Source organism: Ischnura elegans, assembly GCF_921293095.1.
Source record: "Ischnura elegans chromosome 13 unlocalized genomic scaffold, ioIscEleg1.1 SUPER_13_unloc_1, whole genome shotgun sequence".
Taxonomy (NCBI): domain Eukaryota; kingdom Metazoa; phylum Arthropoda; class Insecta; order Odonata; family Coenagrionidae; genus Ischnura; species Ischnura elegans.
Genome location: NW_025791657.1, coordinates 9,572,637 through 9,593,979, shown reverse-complemented (window position 1 = coordinate 9,593,979; position 21,343 = coordinate 9,572,637).

Genomic DNA, 21,343 nt, shown 5'->3' with positions numbered 1-21,343 from the left:
GATGTTTGGCCTGCTCTATAGGTGTGCTGTTGGCGGATAAAGTGGCAACTAGAAAACATAAGTTCTATACTGAGGTTGAATACATATTAACAAGTGAACGTTGTGGATTTAATTTGTCGTGGATGCTTGTCCAAAGACTTTACAATTGTATCATAAATTGTTGAAAAGTTTCTCAATCCATGCTATTGAGTCGTGATATATCTTTCCGTCGATTCATCATTTGTTGGATTTTGTGTTCCTTTCGTTGAGCATTCTAAAGTATTTTATTTTCACTCAGCATCTTAGTCAATGTAGTTTCCTTGTTGGATTTTGTGTTCTTTGTCAATGCCGAGTAGGTGATTTCTTTGACGATAAACGTGATTTAAAAAGTGAAGGAGATTTTGAATCGAAAACATGAGTCGCACCATCGGGATTTTCACGGAATCTTCACATAGGAATCCAGAAAGAGACCTTTGCAGACTTTGCAGGAAAAATCATGATTGTTGTTACAGCATATTCACTTCGAATGTTGCATGCAAAATAACTGTGAAGGATGCCCTACATGATTTAGTTGGTTTACAAGTAAGTGGCACATCAAATTTACTTGAAATGTAACAAAATAATTATGAATAATGCCTTACATAATTTAGTCGGTTTACGTGTAAGTGGCACATTAAATGTTTTCGTTTTTCTTGACAATGGTGCTTACTTCATTTTATGATTTAATTCCAAACTATTGATGTGTAACTTGTTTATTAATATCTCAGATTGCTGTGGGAGATGGCCTGCCCACTACCATGTGTCCACCGTGTTTGAAGAAACTTACGGAATTCAGTGTTTTCAAAAAGATTTGTTTAGAATCAAACGCCATTCTGAGAAAAAGTTTGCCGAGAAGTTGCTTCAGGGTGAGTACTTATCGTTTTTTTTTCTTATTTGAAGACTGGTGTAGTACCTATAAGTATTGCGGAGTTTAAGGTGAAACTCTGGTTTATGTTGACAACGGTTGGAATAAAGAAAGACATATTTTGCGAAACTGTTTACGGAAAAGTGTAACAAGTCCAATTTCCCGTAAATGGTTTTTCCCTATCCTTCAATCCTTGGCAAGGTCCTATTAATGTTGCTGATGGTGTTACAGTGGCGACGATGGAAGACATTTTGCCTTCTACTAAAATTAAGTGTGTGCTAAACTACGACATCCAGGAAAGTATGGCATTCAAAGTCACTATTTATCAACTCAAAAAGGCAATCTACCCACTAGGCTATACCACGCTACCTTTTTAAGTATTTGATTAGGTAATCGGAGCATGTTAAAGGGAACAACAAAATCCCGGACGATTTGCTGGTAAAGATTGAAGTGTCAGAGACCCAGAAATTGGTTTGTCTATGCGTTGTCAAATAAAGTCAGTTGCACGTAAATATATTACCTTTCTTTAGCTCGGGACCTCTTTCTTACCTTTAACTATGATCTCATGAGGCTATGGTTATGTATAACTAAAAATATCTTTGCGAAGTTTCGGAAATTGATTGTTTATTTTCAAGTCATCTTGTATGAGTAGATGGTGGTTACAATGAAGGCAAGATTGGCAAAGTATTAGAAATTAATTTGAGTGCAGAGAAATTAACCCGGGTAACATTTTCATCAACAATGTAAAATTTGAAAGAAAATTAGGAATTTTGATGTGGCATATCTTTTCTGTATTTGTTGGGTTTGTTTTTATTTTGTTTACTATTTTCCAACATTGGAATATAATTTTTATATTTGCATCAACTTTGATTTTTTAAATCACAGCATATTTGGCTAAAACCATTTCTGTTAGTGGCTTTATTAAAATTATTTGCATTTGTGCTTCTAAAAACCGTTATTTACACAATCTTTTAAATAAACTATTTTGTTTCTAAAAATACATTATAAAATTTGAAAGTTTTCTCCAATTTTTATGGTTAGCAAGTTTAAATATGACCTTAGCATAAATAAGTTCTAAGGTTACCCGTGATAAGAAATACATTTTTAGGCACTGAGATGTTTATCCTTCATAAAAGTCTTCAAAATCTTTGCAAAGAATATGGCATGCAGAAGCTTACTCAAGAATTCTCAGATTCTCCTACTCCATCATGGCCAACATTTCTATTTCGACGAGTTGTCCTGGTGCCCCGATGACGATGGACAACTCGTACATCGAAACTTCGGCTGATTGTGAGATAGAGTTGGAGAACCTGACCCACTGGAATTCTCATGTAACCTTTAACGATTCTATACACAGGGAAAACCTGTGATAATTATTTTTATGATATGCATGCCGGGCAAGGTTATTGCATTCTTAATTTTTTTGGGGCTATCGACGTAAATAAGAGCTATAAATTCATGCTCAGAGTAGCTCAATTCTTACTATCTATTTTTAGGTATATTCTCTTCAAACCTTTTTTATTTCTTTTGATAACATTTTTTGTGTACTGATTGCATGATATTTGGAATGGGATTCTGTTTTAAATTGTGCATCAATGTTGCTCAATGAGTGTGGAGTGTGTTGACAGAAATATTTTCTAAGTGCATGAGGAATAATTCATGCTTTTTGCTGATTTTTTAGAATACATTTGAATTTATGCAGGTAGCTGTGGTGATAAATTGTTTCACCCAACTGTAGAGTTAAAGATTTAGTTTGTGATGAGTATTTATTTTGTATTTTAATGTTTGATGTGATTAATAATTCATAATTGTGGTTAATTAATAAGGCTCTGTCCACCCTATGATAGGAATGTAGCTATTAGAATATCTTATGGGTGTTGTGTATAAGGAAGGATGTTGTCCATTGCTAGCTGCTGTTTTTCCCCATCATTGTGGCAGGGCTTGAATACTGTAATGGTTGAACGGTTCATCTTGTGAGGCTATGCATGAATGAAGCCATTTTTCAATGTATTCATATGAGTGCAACTGCTGATCTGTCAGACCATGTAATATTGAATGCAACAAATAATGATCAGATGATTCATTGTCTAGGGAATTTGGTGGGTGCATTCAGCCTTTGCATTTGAGTGTTTCCAGCTAGGTTTTAGTGTTTAATTGTTCTAGGCTAGTAATGTGAGGTTGAGCATTTCATGGTGTGGAATTACTGTTGAATCATTGGGAACACAATTTCCTTTCTGGGCACTAAATTCGCAATGCATGCAATCCCTTCGAAAAAGCTTGGGAAGAAACTAAATACAAAGTAGTCTTCTTGATAATGGCATTGACCTTCATTGAGCAATGCCTCTAATTGATTTTCTCTGGAGGTTTTTGGCCTTTCTTCACATAGACAGTTGTCATCATTGAAATGATTGTCTTTGAAGCAATGATACCAATTGTCGTTGTTGGTCAGGTTCGACCGTGTGCAATTAAAAGAATGCAATTATCCATAGATGTTTTTTCGGCGAGGTCATACAGAAGACTGCTAAGAATAGTATGAGGTTGACAAACAGGTGAGGTGGCGCTGATGCCATCTCACGGCCACTGTGGCAACTACATCAACACCAATCGTGTAACAGTGTTTCTGTTATAGCAGCATTTCGGTTAACTTTATGGTGCTCTTCTCTCAACACTAAGTATCTAATGATGTGAAATATTCATCATGGTTGTTGAGCTGTTTGTTTACCTAATGTCTAAGCTTGAGTCGTGATGATTCTGGTTGCTCAAAATTGACCAGCAATCAGTGCTATAGCCATCTATTGACAGGCAGTAGGAACTCTGTTTCGAGCGTAATACATAACTGCTGTGTCATTGATTTTGCATGTTTTAAGGATAATAATAACAGGGTAATTTAAAAAATTTCATGAAATAGTTTTGGAAGAGAAGATGATTTTGAGGTCTGTTTTCTTTCTGCATAAGTATTACACCCTGTACTCTCTTCCAGAGTTTATATTTGAATATTAACCGGAGGTAAAAGAACATAATAGGTACATTGAAAACATGCTCCACATGTATTTTCCATGATTCTACAGAAGAAAGGCGTCCTGACCACCCTCTTCCATCGAGCCAAAGCCATATCGGATGACGCCCACCTAATCCAGGAAATTTCACATCTTAAGTCCACCTTCAGAAAGAATGGCTACAACCATCGTGAAATCCAGGCGGCCCTAAAAAGGACCTCTCTAGAAAGGAACAACAGAGAAGAAAAGGAGAAACCGGTAGCCAGAGCCTGTCTCCCCTACATCTCCAGTGTCAGCAACAAAATATCCCGAATACTCAAGAGACATAACATAGAAGCGATACACAAACCGTCCAGCAAGATAAAGACCTGCATCGGAACACCGAAAGATGACCTGGGCCTCAAGACGTCGGGAGTATACAGCATCCCATGTGAATGTGGCCACGTTTACATTGGGGAAACAGGCCGCACCATAGAAAAAAGGCTGACGGAACACGAACGATGCATACGCTTGTTCCACCCACTGAAATCAGCGGTGGCAGAGCATTGCCTGGACCTCGGTCACCGAGTGGATTTTAAAAGTATCAAAGTGCTATGCCGCACAGACAACTACTGGGATCGAATTGTCAAAGAAGCCATACAAATCAACATACACCAAAAGAACCTAAACAGAGACAAAGGCTTCCAGTTAAGTAATACGTGGAAGTCAGTGATCAATCACTATAAATCACCCCAATTCAGAAAGGACCAATCAGGGCCCACTTGAACGGCCCTCTTGTGTATAAATACCGGAGAAAAAACTTGGCTCAACATTAACCCCTGATGACGATGACGGACTTAGTCATGGAAACGTTGGGAACTACAACCCGATACGACACCCGGTGGGAAACCCGAGAAATGTTCCTACATGATTCTACTGTTGGGAAAAGAATAAAAAGTGATTTTGGCCTTTTAACAGCTACTACCACAAAAATGATAATTGCTGAAGTAAATTGAGTGCAAGAATAAGAAACATGATGAATTCATTTTCATAGCTGCAAAAAATTGAATCTTCAATCTCTCTTTTGATTTCTCATGATTTGAAAAAAAACGGGAAAATGATACATCTGAATAATCTCCATTCTCTGTCGTGTATTTTGCTGTGATGGGGCAGTTTCCATGGCCCCTCAGATATTTAGAAAAGACACTGTGTGAACTTGGAATATCAGGGATCTTCTTGTCAATTTTTTTCAGTTTGTGCTGAAGTTTTTCAGTATTTGATTAATGGGCATGCAGAGACCAGGCTATTTTTATATGTTAGCAGAGGCTATATGCATAATATTCTTCTTCGTTATGCTTAGAGTATTCCATATATGTGTTTTTAAAGATTTATCCATTTAAGAAAGGTTTATCCATGTTACTTTTTCTGCAGAGTTTTGAAGGAGGAGGGGCAGATGATGAGGAGTCAGAGCCAGGTTTGGAAACTAAGGACTGCATTCAAGATGTCATTGGGAACACTTCAGAGTTCGCATGCTCAGCCCAAATGACTGAAGTATACATTCCTGTGCCAGACTGCTTATTGCCCAGGGAGGATAAGTTGGTAAGTTATATTCTCATTCACTGTGAAAACTGAGTCTAATCACCTTCAGTTTTACAAATTTCTCGGTTGTATGAGGAATGGGGATGTGTCTGTTATAAATTTAAGTATTTTTGTGGGAAGTCACTGGCATAATGCGACCTTCAGATGTTCTATTTCTAGTGGTGACACATGAAGCAGGAAGTGGAACCACACAAATGTTTTTTCTTGCAAGTTAATAGCAGTTGTACAGCATAGATAATCTGTTTACAGAAATGTCTCTTATCCCGTGGAGTATAATTTTGGATACCCTTGTCAAATCTCTGTTCAAGCCGTTAGTGGTGGCTATTACAAGGCTGTGTCTCATGATTGCCCTCAATTTGTTCAAGCCATCATCCTCCATTATTTCAACAGAGGAACCAGTATAAACTCTTGTGTATCCTTTTCATAAGCCTAGGCGTAGAAATGATGAAGACAATTCAACGTACAGTGGAACCTCGATGTATCGTTCCCACTGTGGTGCCCTTACTGTAAGTGGCCAATACTCTCATTCTAACCATTTGATGTTGGTGGCATAGCTCTACCCTCCCTAGTTGAGTATTTATTTGCTGAAGTTTGATCTGTGAGTCGCAAGAATCTCATGAGTATTTTGGCCAGCTGGAGTGGTCTCAATTAAATGAGGACTTTTCATTATCAAACGAGGTTATTATTGTTTGGCCTTTATTGAGTGACGCCCATTATTCTGTTCTAGTTTCATGTGAAAGATGAGAATGAAGACCCTCTGAGTGAAGGGAACTCTCTTGTGCTGTACACGTCAAATCCAGCTGGAAATTCGGGTGATGCCTCTGATCCATTGGCCACTGATGACCTGGTGAGTGTACTTTTGCCAAGTGTAATTCAATTTTTCTATGGCACAATGTCATTCTTTTATGCATCATTTATTTATGCCTCTCAGCAGAAACGTACTGCATTTTGCCTTGCTTGTTCAGTCATGAACAACTACAGAAAAGCTTTCATGTTTGAATCATTTAAATTAAATGTAATGAAGTGATTTGGTGTATTTAGCCAAACTGGCTGCTCAACTTTGCTCACTGAGCAAGTAAGCTCTCTGACATCTCGGCACTAAGCAGTCATTTGTTATGTGATCATACAAACACAGTTTCACTTCAGTTTACCATGGAGCGTAAGGGGGGATTGTAGGAATTGAGAGTTAAACTGAGTACTATTGACTTAGGTACAGTGAAACAGATTGACCGTGACATCGTGATGTAGCTGCTAGTGAGATTCAACCTCATAACTCGCATTCCTTATGAGAGATTGATGTTCAGGGGAATCAAATTGATGCAGATTTGGATTTTATGATGAATGTGAAGAGTAATTAACTGTGGGGACGAGGGACATGTTAGACCTTCTTTATCATTTTTGAATTGAGTGTTGGACATCGGCGATGCAGGTTGATAGCCAAAAGATATCAATTTTTAGTGATGTTAACACTTTCAATGCTGACCATGCAAAACTCAAATAATCCCCCTGTGCAGCTTCCGTTTTTCCCCCTCCCGTCAACTGCACAGCGGGATAGACATGTGATGCAAGTTGCACAAAGTCAGCTATTTCCCCGTGCCATGGTTTTCTTCATTTTTTCCGCACGATGTGTCCAAAAAAGTACAAGGAAAATTTATTTGTAATGTTGTAATTGTATTGCTATTGGTATTTTGCCACTGCCATAGAAAATTTGTGGTTCGGATGGATGTACACCCATGCCTCCTATAGCTCAATTTGGATGTAGTGCAAGTTCGTTCCTTGGGGAAACATCGAAATGCAGTGTAGGCTAATCAAAAAACTTTATCGCTCTCATGATAACACATGAACTTGCGCTCATTACACATCAAAGTGCTATCATTATTGCTTGCCTCAAATCTTCTTTGTTTAAATATTAATTGAAATCCATTGCTGTGCAATGGACAAAAGCATTACTTGTCATTGGGTCTAGATAGTCGGCCTTCCGAAGTAATTTATCTCCTCGCCTTAACAGAATGACAATAGTTAATTTAGATCATTAATTATGCGTGGAGCTAGTGTAAATGAGTTGTTTTTAAGCAATACGGTATGAGATGTAATTTTTGCCATCATAGATTATCAGGCGATTTACTTCCAGGTAGAGGATCTATGCTAAAGCCTTTGTGGTCATCGGTATTCACGCGGAAGAAATGGAGTAGTGGCCGAGTTGTGTATGAATAGTATCAACACATAAAGGGTCTGCCTTAGTTTCAAACACATTGGCATCATTTCCTCCCAGCAGTGGTAGGCCCCTTGTGTCACAGGAATACAGTGCAGTAGTAGGTGGTTTTGATAGAGCCATACAGAGGGAAAACCAAGAGAACAATGGCCAAAAATAGGAATGGGTGTAAAAAAATCAATAAGTTATCAAGAAAAACCATTAACCTTGTAGATAAAATGAAAGAGGTCAGTTGCTTTGAATATAGAGATCATCAAAGCAATATTGCGTGGAAGTTTAAACTCACGATTATCTCTTTACTGTTCTGCAGCTCTAAATTTTGAATCCACCATTTATAAATGTGTTCTATACTTAGAATCTGATGCATTGTTTCCTTACCTCTGTATTTGAATTCTCAGCTTTGAGTAGATCATTTTTTTTGTAGAATGCTACCTGTGCCTTTACTATTCCAATTGATAATTCTTTCTTGCTTCATCCATTACTGGTTGCTAGACTTTCTGTGGCTTATCAATGAACTGGTTACTCTGCTTTGTGTAGCGTAGCATATCAGTTTGTTTGTAAGCTTATGAAACATGAAAATCACATATTATTGAAGCCATGGTAAGTAGTTGATTTATACTTCAAAGTGGTGACGTTATCATTTGCTTGTTATTTTTTATCATGGATATATTCCTTTTCCACCTGAAACAACTTCACTGTTTGAAAGCATTGTCTTATACCTTTTCAGCAAATAAGTTGTAAATGGTTCAGTTATTTCCTGGAAAACTAATGATGTTCTACTTAAATTGCATTGCAAATTTTTATTTAGTCCCTGGATGTAAAAATATCTCAAGAAAACACCACTTATGGGTAGGGATAGGAATTTTTTGGTGGTTTGAGAGAGAGAAAAGCTGCACTTTGAAATTGGAAATTCGGTTCTTTCAAATAGACATTTTGGTGTTTTCTCAAAAACTGCAAGTTTAAATATATACTTAAATTATTTTTTATTTCGAAACCTAGAAAAGGGTCAGTACCATAGGTTAACCAAATATATCTCGGTTATGTGACACTTTCCTTGTAGCTATGTCATGACTGCAGACAATCACCTCAGTGGTGTAACCGCGAAAGTGGATCTCAGTTGAAAAGTACGTTGTAATACCTGTCGGTAGTGAAATGGGGAGTGTGACATGTGTAAAAATTGCATTCTGTTTAGTGTGGTTAGTAAGTATTAATTATTTCTAATATGTAAATTTTAATCTAAATTACTTCTTTTACAAATCCCACTGGATCTAGAATAACATAGGTAACACTGTAGAGTCAAATCAAGCCTCCAGGATAGCTGCGAGTCAATGCCACTCAACATTTTGCATACTTACACTACATGATCTACTATATTTTGTTTCTTTCAACCTTCAAAGTATGCTTCAAGAAACAGTTCTAGATTCTCTTGAGCTAAATGATGAGGCCTATCACCCAACACTCTTGTGTATGTAGAAAAGAACCGTTCACAGTCGACATTTGCTCAAGAAATCCAAATCGATTTCAACACAGCTGCACTAAATGTTGGAAATGTTAGTGACATCCCTAGCAATACTGCTGTAACATCTACCTTTAGCTTTCCAGTTACAGGATTCTTCACAAAAGATTTCAGTTCTTTGTAGCATCGCATTACATCAATATCATCCAGTTTGGAACACAAACTTATTCTCTTAATTTTCTGCTCAAGTTCTTCAGTGATAATCATTTTTATTATTTCAGCCGGGTCAAATACATTGATTTACTTACAAAACTGTTAAGTGGGATCATTAGCCCGTAACTCCAGTGGCTTGGTTACAGCATGGGAAGCTGCAATGGACAGGACTGCACTCATTTTCCCCTACTTACTGTCCTTCCACAATCCTCTAGCAGTTTAATAACATTGCTCCCCTAACTCCTTCATGCAATGAGTTCAAGTGCTTGCTGAATTCCCCTAAGCAGCCCATCTAGAATAGGTACAGGTGGCTGTGAGTGTCCTTCCAGAAATGTGGTCATTTCAACGAAGTGTTTGCCATATTCTGTGATGAACATAGCCTGTATTTGGATTGATTCCTAGTCTTCTTCTGAAATACTATGGAGAAAATCAACCCATCGTTGTCACGTGTCATGTCCTCACTGTGCCTAAACCCTACAATGGCCTTTTGCATGTGTTGCAAGATATGCCACAGATTCACACCATGAGCTCCACCTGGTTAAGAATGGCTGAGGAAATAGTGGCACTTGCTTTTAAGGGTAGGCTGTATTCAAATATGTTATCTATAAAGGTGCTTCCTTTTTCATGTGTTTAGGAGTGCCATCTTCACTTTGGATACTGCTTGATGCAAAATATGCAGATGTTTCCCAAGAGTATACAGTACTAAATTAAGTTCATGGGCCCAGGACTGAATTATCAGAACATTGTCTGACAACAAATCCTCCATTGCATGAAAACATTTTGTCATGTAGCGAGCAGAGTCGGACACTAATGATGTTACATTATCGGGTGGTATTTTATACTTCTTCAGTGTGTCTAAAATTGTTCTTGAGCATGTTTTTGAATTAGCTGTTTCCAAAGTACACACGTCACCAACTACAATGTCCAATGCATGTATCAAGAAGTTCAACAATTTTTAGCTAGATCACAAAAACATTTTCTTCTCTCTTGTCCATTATTTTATTGCAAAAAACTATCACCTACTTGTCCTTCAGTTGAGTCATCATGTTGGCCTTTCATTGTATTTTAGAACAGGAATATATTTGTCCCTTAGTTGACGAATGCATGAAATTTCTCCAGCACCTGTAGCGAGGTAAAATTATTCAAAGTGGTAAATAAAATGTTAGTTTTCCTATTACTATGGAAAGGATTAGAATGCCTTGACTGAATTTACAAAAGGCTGCTGTAATGGTATACTTGCCATCAACGAATTCATTCAAAAATAATAAACAGTAGCGGGTGTAACTTTGTGGAAATCCATAATCGCAGGAATAAAAGGATCAACAACTTTGCTATTTCCACATGGTAATTAATAGAGACCGACCATGGTTTCGTCACAGTGACCTTGATAATTTTACGCTGCAATGAAACCATGGTCGGTCTCAATAAATCACGATGTGGAAATAGGAAAGTTGTTGATCCTTCTATTCCTGTCGTTCAAAAATGACTTCATGTGCTCATTTTCCAATTGGTAGAGAAGAATGTCAGCTTTGAGAAAGTTTCATACTACCCACTTTCCAAAATGATGATCAATTTGGTTTTTTTCATGGCAGCAGTTGATGCAGATAGAGATTGATGTTTTTAACTTTAAAGAATATCCATACTTACCAAATTTTGCAGCAGTTAGATGCTTCGAAGATTTCCAATGTTTTTCAATCGAGTCTTTCCTTTCCCAAGCTACCTGACAATTGCAGAATTTGAACATAACCATACTTTTATCGATACAATAAAATCCATCCTTTTGATACTGAAAATACCTGTCCCTTTTCTTAATTTTTTAGTCGGCTCTACAATAACTCGTCAAAATAACTAGAATGTCTGACACACCAGCAGCAATACTTAACAATGGACACTGGATAAACAGTTATTTGACAGACATAGCTTAGAGGTAGAAATCGAAACAGCAGGTATTCAGGCTGGTGCAGTCCATGGGTGCATTCATCAAGCTAGCGCCGGGCTAGGGGACAGTTCTACTTGGGATTTACCGCTGAAATCTGATTTTAATGCTCACGGAGTGACAACAGTTCTAGTGGCATACTTCAGATTCCTCTACTAATGTAATATTCCATTCGTGATGTTGATAAAAAAAATTGCATATATTGCTCTTCTATTGTTCAATTCAGAGAGCAAATATATGGTTATTCCCTCAGAGTAAGGATGTGAGATTGCCATATATTGCCTAGTATTGTAGCAAATCGAAAACACACGATGCCATCCTCCCGGGATTGTATCGTAACATTAGTTATCCTCTTAGGAACTGCACTCGTCCACATACCTAAGGAATACTCGCACTTGTGTTAATATTAATCGAATTGAAATCATTCTGTGTAATGTAATGCTTGTTCCTGTGCTTGAAATTATAGTTTCAAAATTTTCTCCAAAAAAATAAAGATTCGTATTTTGGGACACAATTTGTGACATTTCCTGAGTTCAAAAGTCTTATCCTCAGTTACTTTGAGTTAGTTTGTAATGTCTTACCTTTACCAGGACACTTTGTGTCTAAATCTGCAAAATTCATGATGGCAAAATTTTCCCATCCCTACTTATCAGTTGTCCATGCAGAGTAAATGAACCTTCATATTTTCACATTGAACCTATGTAAGCTTTGTTCTATAAGGAGTTTATCTACAGATTTCTCTTTTTTGTTAACTCAGAATGGCCTTCTGTTACATCTTGTCTGAGTAAGTTTAATTTATTATTCAAAATGTTTGATGTCTCTAAACTGAATTATAAACCAAAATATACACTAAATTTATCCTCCATTTTTGCCCCTATTTCCATGAATGTATGTTATTACCTATGAGCTCTGGATTCTCACGCAAAGTTCTTTCGTAAAATAAGTTACAGTGACAAATAAGATTTTATCTGGAGTTCTGCATCTCCAGAAATGATTGCACTGAGGATCATCATGTGGCTTTTGGAGGGATTTTGCGATGAAAATAGGAAGTAATAGGAATAAAGTAAAGTGATAATTTTAACAAAATAAGTATAAATGTTATAAATTCCTAACATTAATTACCTTGAGGCAGCTTGCAGGGTAGTATGAAGACTATATCCATTTGAAACTAACTTTAATTTTATTTGTGTGATAATTCTGAAAAGCATTTCTATGTTTCTGTATCTCAATCGTTAATGATGATGATTGGGGATTATGTTGCAGCCCAATACCTTAACTGCTTCCCAAGGCGAAAAGCTCAGGGCAGGGGAGCCATGGTGGCAGACCTGGACTGGACGCTGGTCGGGGCAAAGGAGGAACCATCTCCTGAGGAGAATGCCCAGGTATATATGGAATTATTGCTATGGAATTTGATTAATTGTTGGAGGAGATAGTGGGCAGAAATGTTAGTCAAGAAAAATGTGATGAAATTTTGATTTTTACACAGCTTTAAAGGTAACCCATTTGATTGAAAGTTACTAATTACTCGAATAAGTTTTCTTATTTTAAAAAAGTGTTTTTTTCATGTTGTACATTTGTATTGTAGTCTTCTTGCCTTATAAAATCCTGGGATGGATAAACTAAACCTTATTAGCCCTCCAGTGGGGACGTGGGGCTCCTTGGTGGCCCATAGTGTTTCATTTGTTTGCTCTTTTTCACATGATGACATAAATTACCTGTGATTGTCAGAAGCTACCCATTATTTTGGCGTCAAATGCCTCACATAGATGCTTGTTATTAACCTGCACATGGTTGGCGTTTAATAGCACACAAAAGGAAGTTGGCATGTATTGGTCACGAGCAAACAGTGTTTGGCATGTTTATGCTACTTTTATTGGTACCTCAACAAGTGGCCCACTTGCTTGCCTTCATTGCAAGGGGGTGAGGTGCAAACGATCTAAAGCTCTAGCTTTACAAGTGATCAAGCTCAACTTTTTTCCCTGTGGTGAGTAACAAAGAGCGGTACTCCTGCAATGCAAGAGTGTGGATTCCCAGAGGTACATGTTTATTGGAAGAATAGTGACCCTTCTTCAAATTCCTTTCATCTTATTTAGGCTGAGGCACAAGTATTTACAGGCAGTGTAACCTATTTGATTCAAAGTTATTTATAACTGGAACAATCACATATTCTTATCTGAAAGTAAGTCATATTTTCCTCTTTATTTTGTATTTAATTGTTGTAGTTTCCTTGCCTTGTATTTTTTCTATGTTAAATCTTGGTACCGATGAAGCAAATATCAATATGATATTTATTTTACTATAAACTATCCTGTGACCAATAAATCATGCCTCATGAAGACGTTTATTTAACAATATGAAATCCCAGGACTGATAATTCATTGCTCATTAAGAAAATCAGGTCTCACATTTCAACCAAACTCTGTATTGTTGTAGTTCATTGGGAGTTGTCCACAAATCTCCTCCCATATTAGGTTATATAACCAATGCTTTTAAAAGTGGAATGCAGTTCAACATTTATATACCTAATATAATCCCATAGAAATGGTCTCCCTTCAAGTAGGAGCGGTAGCCCGGTGTTAATGTCCTAGGTTTGATGTTTACATGTAGCACTTTTCAACATTTGTTTCTACTTTTCATTTTACAAATGTCAGCTGTTCATCATTATCTCCATAATTTTCACTGAAAAATTTACGAGGGGTGTTTTTAAAGTAAGTACCGTTTTGTCATAAAAAAACTACAAGTAAATTTTTTTTTTCTAAATTAATTTATTCACTTGTAAGGCCATACTTTACTCCACATTTCTACATAATTCCCATTATTATTGAGGCATTTATCGTATCTTGGGACCAGCTTTTGTATGCCATCGTCAAAGAAGCTTGCCGCCTGATTAGACAACCACTGCTTCACGGTCGTTTTCATTTCGTCATCATCAGAATGGCGCAGTCCTGCCATTAAGGGTGTGTTGCTAGTCGATTTTTTGACTTGCAGCGACGCAATCAATGCAGCAGCGGACTGTGCGACTGTACAAAAAATGCACTGCACTGTTCAAAACAAAAGGCGTGGCATGCTGAGTTCATGTGTCGTTTTGCTCCATGATAATGCCCGTCCTCACAGAGCCAATCAAACTCAAGACTTTATCACTTCTTTTGGCTGGGAACAATTAAACCTCCCTCCATACAGTCCCGTTCTAGTGCCGAGCAAACATTTGTTTATGTACTTGAAGAAACATCTGGCGGATCAGCACCATTGCGATGATGATGAAGTGAAAATGACCATGAAGCAGTGATTGTCTAATCAGGCGGCACGCGTGTTTAACAATGGCATACAAAAGCTGGTCCCAAGATACGATAAATGCCTCAATAGTAATGGAAATTATGTAGAAAAGTAAAGTATGGCCTTTCAAGTGAATAAATAATTTTTGAAAAAAATTTACTTTTTTTTTAATGTCAAAATGGTAGTTACTTTAAAAACGCCCCTCGTAGTTTTCTATGTGGAAATCTTTTTCTGCAATGCAGTGTCAGATTTTATCCCATTTTTTCATTCAGATGCCTAGTTTCCATTATGTAATTTCAATTTATTCATTGCCAAAGAAACCTTAATTATTATATGGTATCGCATGAACTAAATTGCATCCATTACAGAGCTATCTAATGAAGATAATATCACAATGCAGGCGGAACATAAATCAAAGACTGTTTACATGTTGAAAAAAATGGAATAATATATTATTCCCTGAAGTGTTGCAAATATTTTTATTTTGTAAAGCCGATGTCCCACGGTCAAATTTGCGTCAAAATATTTGCATCAAAATTTGATGCAACTGACGCGCACCCTGTCCCACGGTCAAAATTTTGTCCAACTGGCTTTTGGTCCTATCGTTTGTACAAATCACCGATTTGTACAAATGGATAGGACAGGTTCTAATTTTTCATCCAATTGGATGAAACCAACCAATCACAGGGCCTTTGACAAAAAAGCATTGCCAAGCGCTGACACACAGGCCAAATAGGTTAAACTTATTTATCGTCTGCATGGGTATTTTAATTAATAATTATGTATATTATGGACACAAAAATAAACTTTGTTGTATTCCTCACAGTATGCATTAAAAACCCAACCGGTTTCCACCTTTTCAGGTCGTTTCCATAGTCGTAAACCTCTAGATAAACACCTGAAAAGATCGAAACCGGTTGAGTTTTTTCATTATTATTGTATGGAATACTAAAAGGTTTAGTTTTAAATTTATAATATCACCATACTACGAAGTGAATTCACAAAACATTATTTCAAATATATGTATACGTTCGTGATTGTCTATTTCATCGCCTGGTGTGGCCCTAAAGGTAAATATGAGCAAAAATTTGTCTTAGTGATAGGCGATGGAAGCTCTCAACTAGGAAATCCGTAATAATTAGTTGATCTTTAATAGAAAGGAAGCGATATTTAGAATCGCATTACCAGGAGGGATGTTTTGGAAATAATAAAAGATTTACTTAAGGTATCGAGGCCGAATTTTACGCTTTGTGGAAGGTATACAATGCGAGCGAGCAGCTGGAGAAATGACTAATATGAACTGACGATTGTACCTGTGGAACACTACAGCTGCCCATTTCTATTACTATGATTATAGGATAAGAACCTTATTTTAGAAACTGCTAGATTAGGAGAGAAAAATGTGATTCAAATGCACGCTTACAGCACTATTCATAACATCTCCTCAACCACAATGTCCATCATTTATTAATAACATTTTCCTCGCGGGAATAAACTGCCTCACGTTTGTATCCTGGCGTTTTATTCTGCCCTCAACCTTGCTGATAAGGGACATGAAAATATCCTTACTTGTCGTCAATTATATTATCGATAATAAATGGTAACATCGGCGACCAACTCCTTCTCCAACATATTTAGCATGCTTATTCCAACGCTTTTATACCTCCTTTCCAGCCAAGGCCAAGTTCAGCATTCCTTCTGTTTTCTTTTTTCGCATCTTTAATGTTCAAGAGGCCAATTCAGACAATTTCGCCTGCTAAAAAAGAAAGAATCCTCCACCTCCACAAGTTTCCTAATTGTTTACATAAATATCGTCTTTCGTTTGTTTTTGATCAAAATGAGATGCATCGTGGGACACCCCCAGTCCAGTTGTATCAAAATATTTGCATCAAAATATTTGGACAAACATTTTGATGCAAATATTTTGATGCAAATTTGACCGTGGGACATCGGCTTAAGGAAAACATTTGTGTGGAATTCCAAATTTTGTAATAATGTGGTGCATAAAAATGTTTAAATCAATCCTTTCAAAAAAAGTCCTGAATCTCTTTTTGCGCATGATTAATATCTTGATGATTACTTCCAGCCTACTTTAAGTGAGGATGGGGACCCATTTGAGAGTTCAGCTACTGCCCATGAGTCTGCATTTGGTGAGTACTCTCACGGGTTGCAAATAACTCTCTACATGGAGGGATTGATGTTAATGTGGAGGATATACAAGTAAATGCTATTATTTAGCCAACTTTTAGTGTGACTAGAGCAATTATTGAAAATTTGACAGTGTCCCATAAGTCCACAATGGAAGCAATGGATGAGTGCTTTAAGGGCCTCAAATAGTTGCATTCCAGTAAGGCTTAGGTCACTTTCAGACTTTCAGGACAGTAAAGCACAGGTGCTGTGCTTTAATATAATCTAATGTCCCTACCGATGCCTTCATACCAGTCAAATCATGCGGTGTTCTCCACTGCGCCCATTTCTAACTGGCCAGGCATTGCAGCATCAACAGCGTCAACTGGTCGTGAAACTCAGACCACTTTCAGATGAGAAAACTCTGGATTTCCTTGTTCCATGCGGAGAATGTAGGAATGTGGAAAGTGATGTCTTCTGAAATCGGCCTTATTGTGACTGATTCTGAAGGATGAAGAACCTGAATTAGTCATCCATCCATATTTCCTGTTGTCTTAGTTTTAAGTGGTAATTGGATAGGGGAGAATTTGTATATTTACTTACCTTTTTTGTAGTCATTTGAATCGTTTTTAATGGTCTTCCCTAACAAAATATTTTTGTTTCACTGAAATTTTTGGGTATGTAAATGAGCAATGGCTAAGAATTTTTCTTTATTTTCTCTATTTGGCATTTATGACAGTTAAAGAGTCATATTAAGTGAATAAAAAGAATGCTGCCTTGCTTCAACGAAGCTTGGAGACTGGTTTATTGAAAGAAAAAAATTTACTCGTAGTACCACACACCTTTTTTCCAGAAATGCCGGTGAAAAGCGGTGCGAATCCTCAAAATTATATACCCAAAAAGCCAGAATGGAGCATTTTGTTTGAGAATTGTGTATGAAAAGTAAATTTCAGGGTTCATTGAAAATGTAAATATGGAACTTGGTCAAATGAGGGCAAAAATTAGCTTTGCTTTTGGACCATTTTCAATTCGTGGGAAAATTAGCTAAAATCTTTTAAATGAATGCATTCCTATTCACCCTTTTGTCCTTGGGATTAGCAGTGGTGCTTTGTTAGGTTTTACTGACAACTAGGCATGAAGCTTCCTTGGAGGAGAAAATATGGTTGACGTAATATTAAATTTAGAGGTATGCTCCAGAAATGAAATCAGTATGGCTAAGAGACAGCCGAATTCTTGATAACAATCAAATAATTCTACATTCAATCTGCATAATACCCTGAAAGGCGTGTGGTAGGGGGTGTTAGGACTTCCGCTGTTCTTACATAAAAAGGAGATGCTCTACGGGAATTAGGACTAGCGTTTATTATAATCCTTTACTGCTCGGGGGAAAAATGAATTCTCATATCTACCCGTTCCGCAAAACAACTCTTTTAATGTATCGTTTCTATCGGACCTGGAAATATAGTGGGGCTCTAATATTTTGTCCTCCGTGTCGCTTCTAAAGAAATCCATTCTCAACTGTTCAAGAAATCTAAGCCTAGCGTGTGGCCTTTGAGTCTCCAGTGGCTCCCAGTCCAATTCACATAACATCTGAGTAATGCTTTCTGTACAAAGGTAGCAGTTTTTGACGAACCACACAGCCTTCCTTGGTTTTTTTTCAGTTCGCTGAATAGTCTTTCTTTGCCGGATCCCATACGTTTGTTGCATTATCTAGATGCGGTCGGACGAGTGCAAAATAGCACCTTTCTTTTACTTTCTCATCTGAAAATCTTCCCACAATACGCTTGACAAATCTCAATTTCTTCCGGGCTATGCCACAAGTATTTGGCATACAAGAACTGACCCCCGTGCATGGCGTCTGATATATCGGATAATCGGATAAGATAAAAGTTATTAACATATTGAGAAAAAATTCAATAAAAATAATTTAATTACCCTGTGGGGCGACTGAAAGTTCTTTGAATGCCATATCTTACATAAATCCTTCTTAAGTCGATACATTCAAGTAGTCAGCTGAAATATTAGCAGCGCAGTAAAGACAGACATCCATGTCAACTTAATATAGTATCACTATGTAGCGCATATCAATTGGAGCCCAGAAAGAAAATATATACGGAGGTTCGACGAATCGGACGCTATGCACTAATGGGTTATACCTTAGGCTGCGGAAACGTTTTTAAATGGTCTGCATTGTGATAGCGGGAAGGACGTGTGTCAATATTTGACCAATTTTCTCGCCACTGGCAGCCATATCTTAAGATTTCAACGCCGTCCTTTCTGCGGTCGCTTGAACTCGGCCAAACCTATACCCTTTTTTCTGAACTGACGGCGGCTGACCGTGAGCTTGCTCGAAACCCACCCACTCTTCTAGCCAATTACAGAAGTGCGACAGAAGAAAGTGTGTAGGAGCCCGCAGTCTCTCTCAAACTCCGTGCAGTGCTGATCCCTCTCCAGCTCGCAGTGTTGCCAAATCTAATCCGTTGGAACCGCACAGCGTTCGTCCTAGAACCTTCCGCCGCTCCCGAAAGTACCGTTATTCCCAAGGCTGGCAACGCCGGTCGGCAGGATAGAGGGGAAAAGGGAAGGGGATGGAGGAGAAAGGAGAAGTTTAAAGGGCAGCGCTTCTGATGGTCTATTTTCCACCCAGCCGCCATCAGTTCGGAAAAAGGGTATAGTGGCAGAGAGCCCAAAGTGTCTTTCGGGGACTGGATACCCTCATCACGGGGAGCGCTGCCCGGATTTTCCCTTCTCTGAGAGGGAAAGAGCTCCCTACTTTCCGCGGCGCATTCACGATGAAAACAATTCCAACGATTCCTAGCATTTCCTAGGAATTTATTTATGTTGCTGTTGTACATTAGCCGGGGAAACTTGTTTGAATGCATTGGTCTTTCCTTCTTGTACTATCGGCGGTGGGTCTTTCGTCCCCGCGTAATAACCAAGGACATATTACATTTACGGTCTGTCGTCAGGGGGTAGGGTGGGCAGTCCCGAACTAAGAGGGTTCACCACCTGCTTAACACACACCCGGGGTCCACGAATAAATATCTTTCCCGCTCAGGTCCCGCACACAGTGGCAGAAAAATGTTGACGCTCCCGCAGTTAAAGGTTTTAAGCTACTGGCTGCGTCCGCCGAAGATGAAGATGTTGTGTCAACATTTAATCATTAAGTTAAGCTGCGATATAAGCAAATTTATATGTCGAATAAGCAGTCGTGGAGAAAAGGCAGCAGTGATTCGAGCAGATATGAGCCTATCCCTGGGCAAGATAGGCCAACTAAATGACACACAAAGCCTCTGATAATGCCGTGATTTGGCGATGGGAGGCTTCTTAATTTGCCTCGCATCATCTAGAGGAGAAGGCAGCGGGTCATCTTCAAATGAGTAAAGGCAGCTCCACGGCGGTCAGTACAGCGACACTCATTTCACTGCAGGCGTGAGAACAGTTACGTGAACGGCTGTAGTACTGCGATGAGGAAGGCAAGGGGAAACAACCACATTATTATCCCGAGGAGTCGCTGTCTCTCCAACGTTATATTATCACTCACGATGGAATTCCCTTGGGTAAAACATTCCAGAGGTAAAAGTAGTCCCCCATTCTGATGTCCGGGAGGAAACTGCCCGAGAGGTTTTAATAGTCACCTGCGATAAAGTTTTGAAGATAGGTATAATGGCGGAAAAATTGACGCACGGCTCATCAGAGTGTGAAAGCGGCCAGTTCAGGAACCACTTGTCTTCCAAAATTTCCTAGCGTTTAGCGTTTTCGAAGTCAATCTTGGGCATGCTTCGCAATGGCGGATATACAAAATTGTCTATTTTGGTGGGCCTTTAGTGCGTTTCCATTCTGCATTTCAAGGATGTATGCATCCGAGACATCGGAAAAAGGTGCGAGGGTTCTGGCAAAACACGGCGTAGTCACATAGTCACACCAAAATTCTTAGCATTTAGCGTTTTCGAAGTCAACCTTGTTCGTGCTTCGCAATGGCGGATAAACGAAATCGTCTATCTCGGTGGGCCTTAGGCGCGTTTCCATTCTGCATTTCAATGACATATGTATCCGAGACATCGGAAAAAGGCGCGAGGGTTCTGGTAAAACACGGCATAGTGACACTTTTGTGACTTTGTCGTGTTCTGCAAGAATCCTGTGGCAAGGAGACAGACGACCCCATATGAAAGGCCTAGTGCCATTCAGATACAAAGGCGAATACACCGAGTCGAGTGCTCTTGCGGAGACTCGTGCATGTGCCAAACACCACGAGCCTTGAAATGCAGAATGAAAGAACACCAAAGAGCTACCAAGAATAGATCATTTCGTTTATCCGCCATCGCCGAGCATGTATAAGGAGGGCCAATGCACAACCAGACAGAAGCAATAATTTCCCCGGCTGATTAAAGAGGCTATCGAAATAGCCAAAACACCAAGCTTCAATAGGGAGGACAGCTACTCGCTCTCCAACGCCTCGAAGAAACTTCCCCAAACCAGCCAATTGCCATAGCTTGCCGCATCTGCGCTCTCGGTTCGCTGCCTGTTTATTACTTTTGTTTTACTGCTGACATTTAACGTGTATGATCTACGTATATGTATTACTAACATTCTACGGAAGACAACAGTAGGTACATATCAATTTTCAATTGATCCCCTGGTTTGGAAGTTAGCAGAGGTTTGCGTTTTA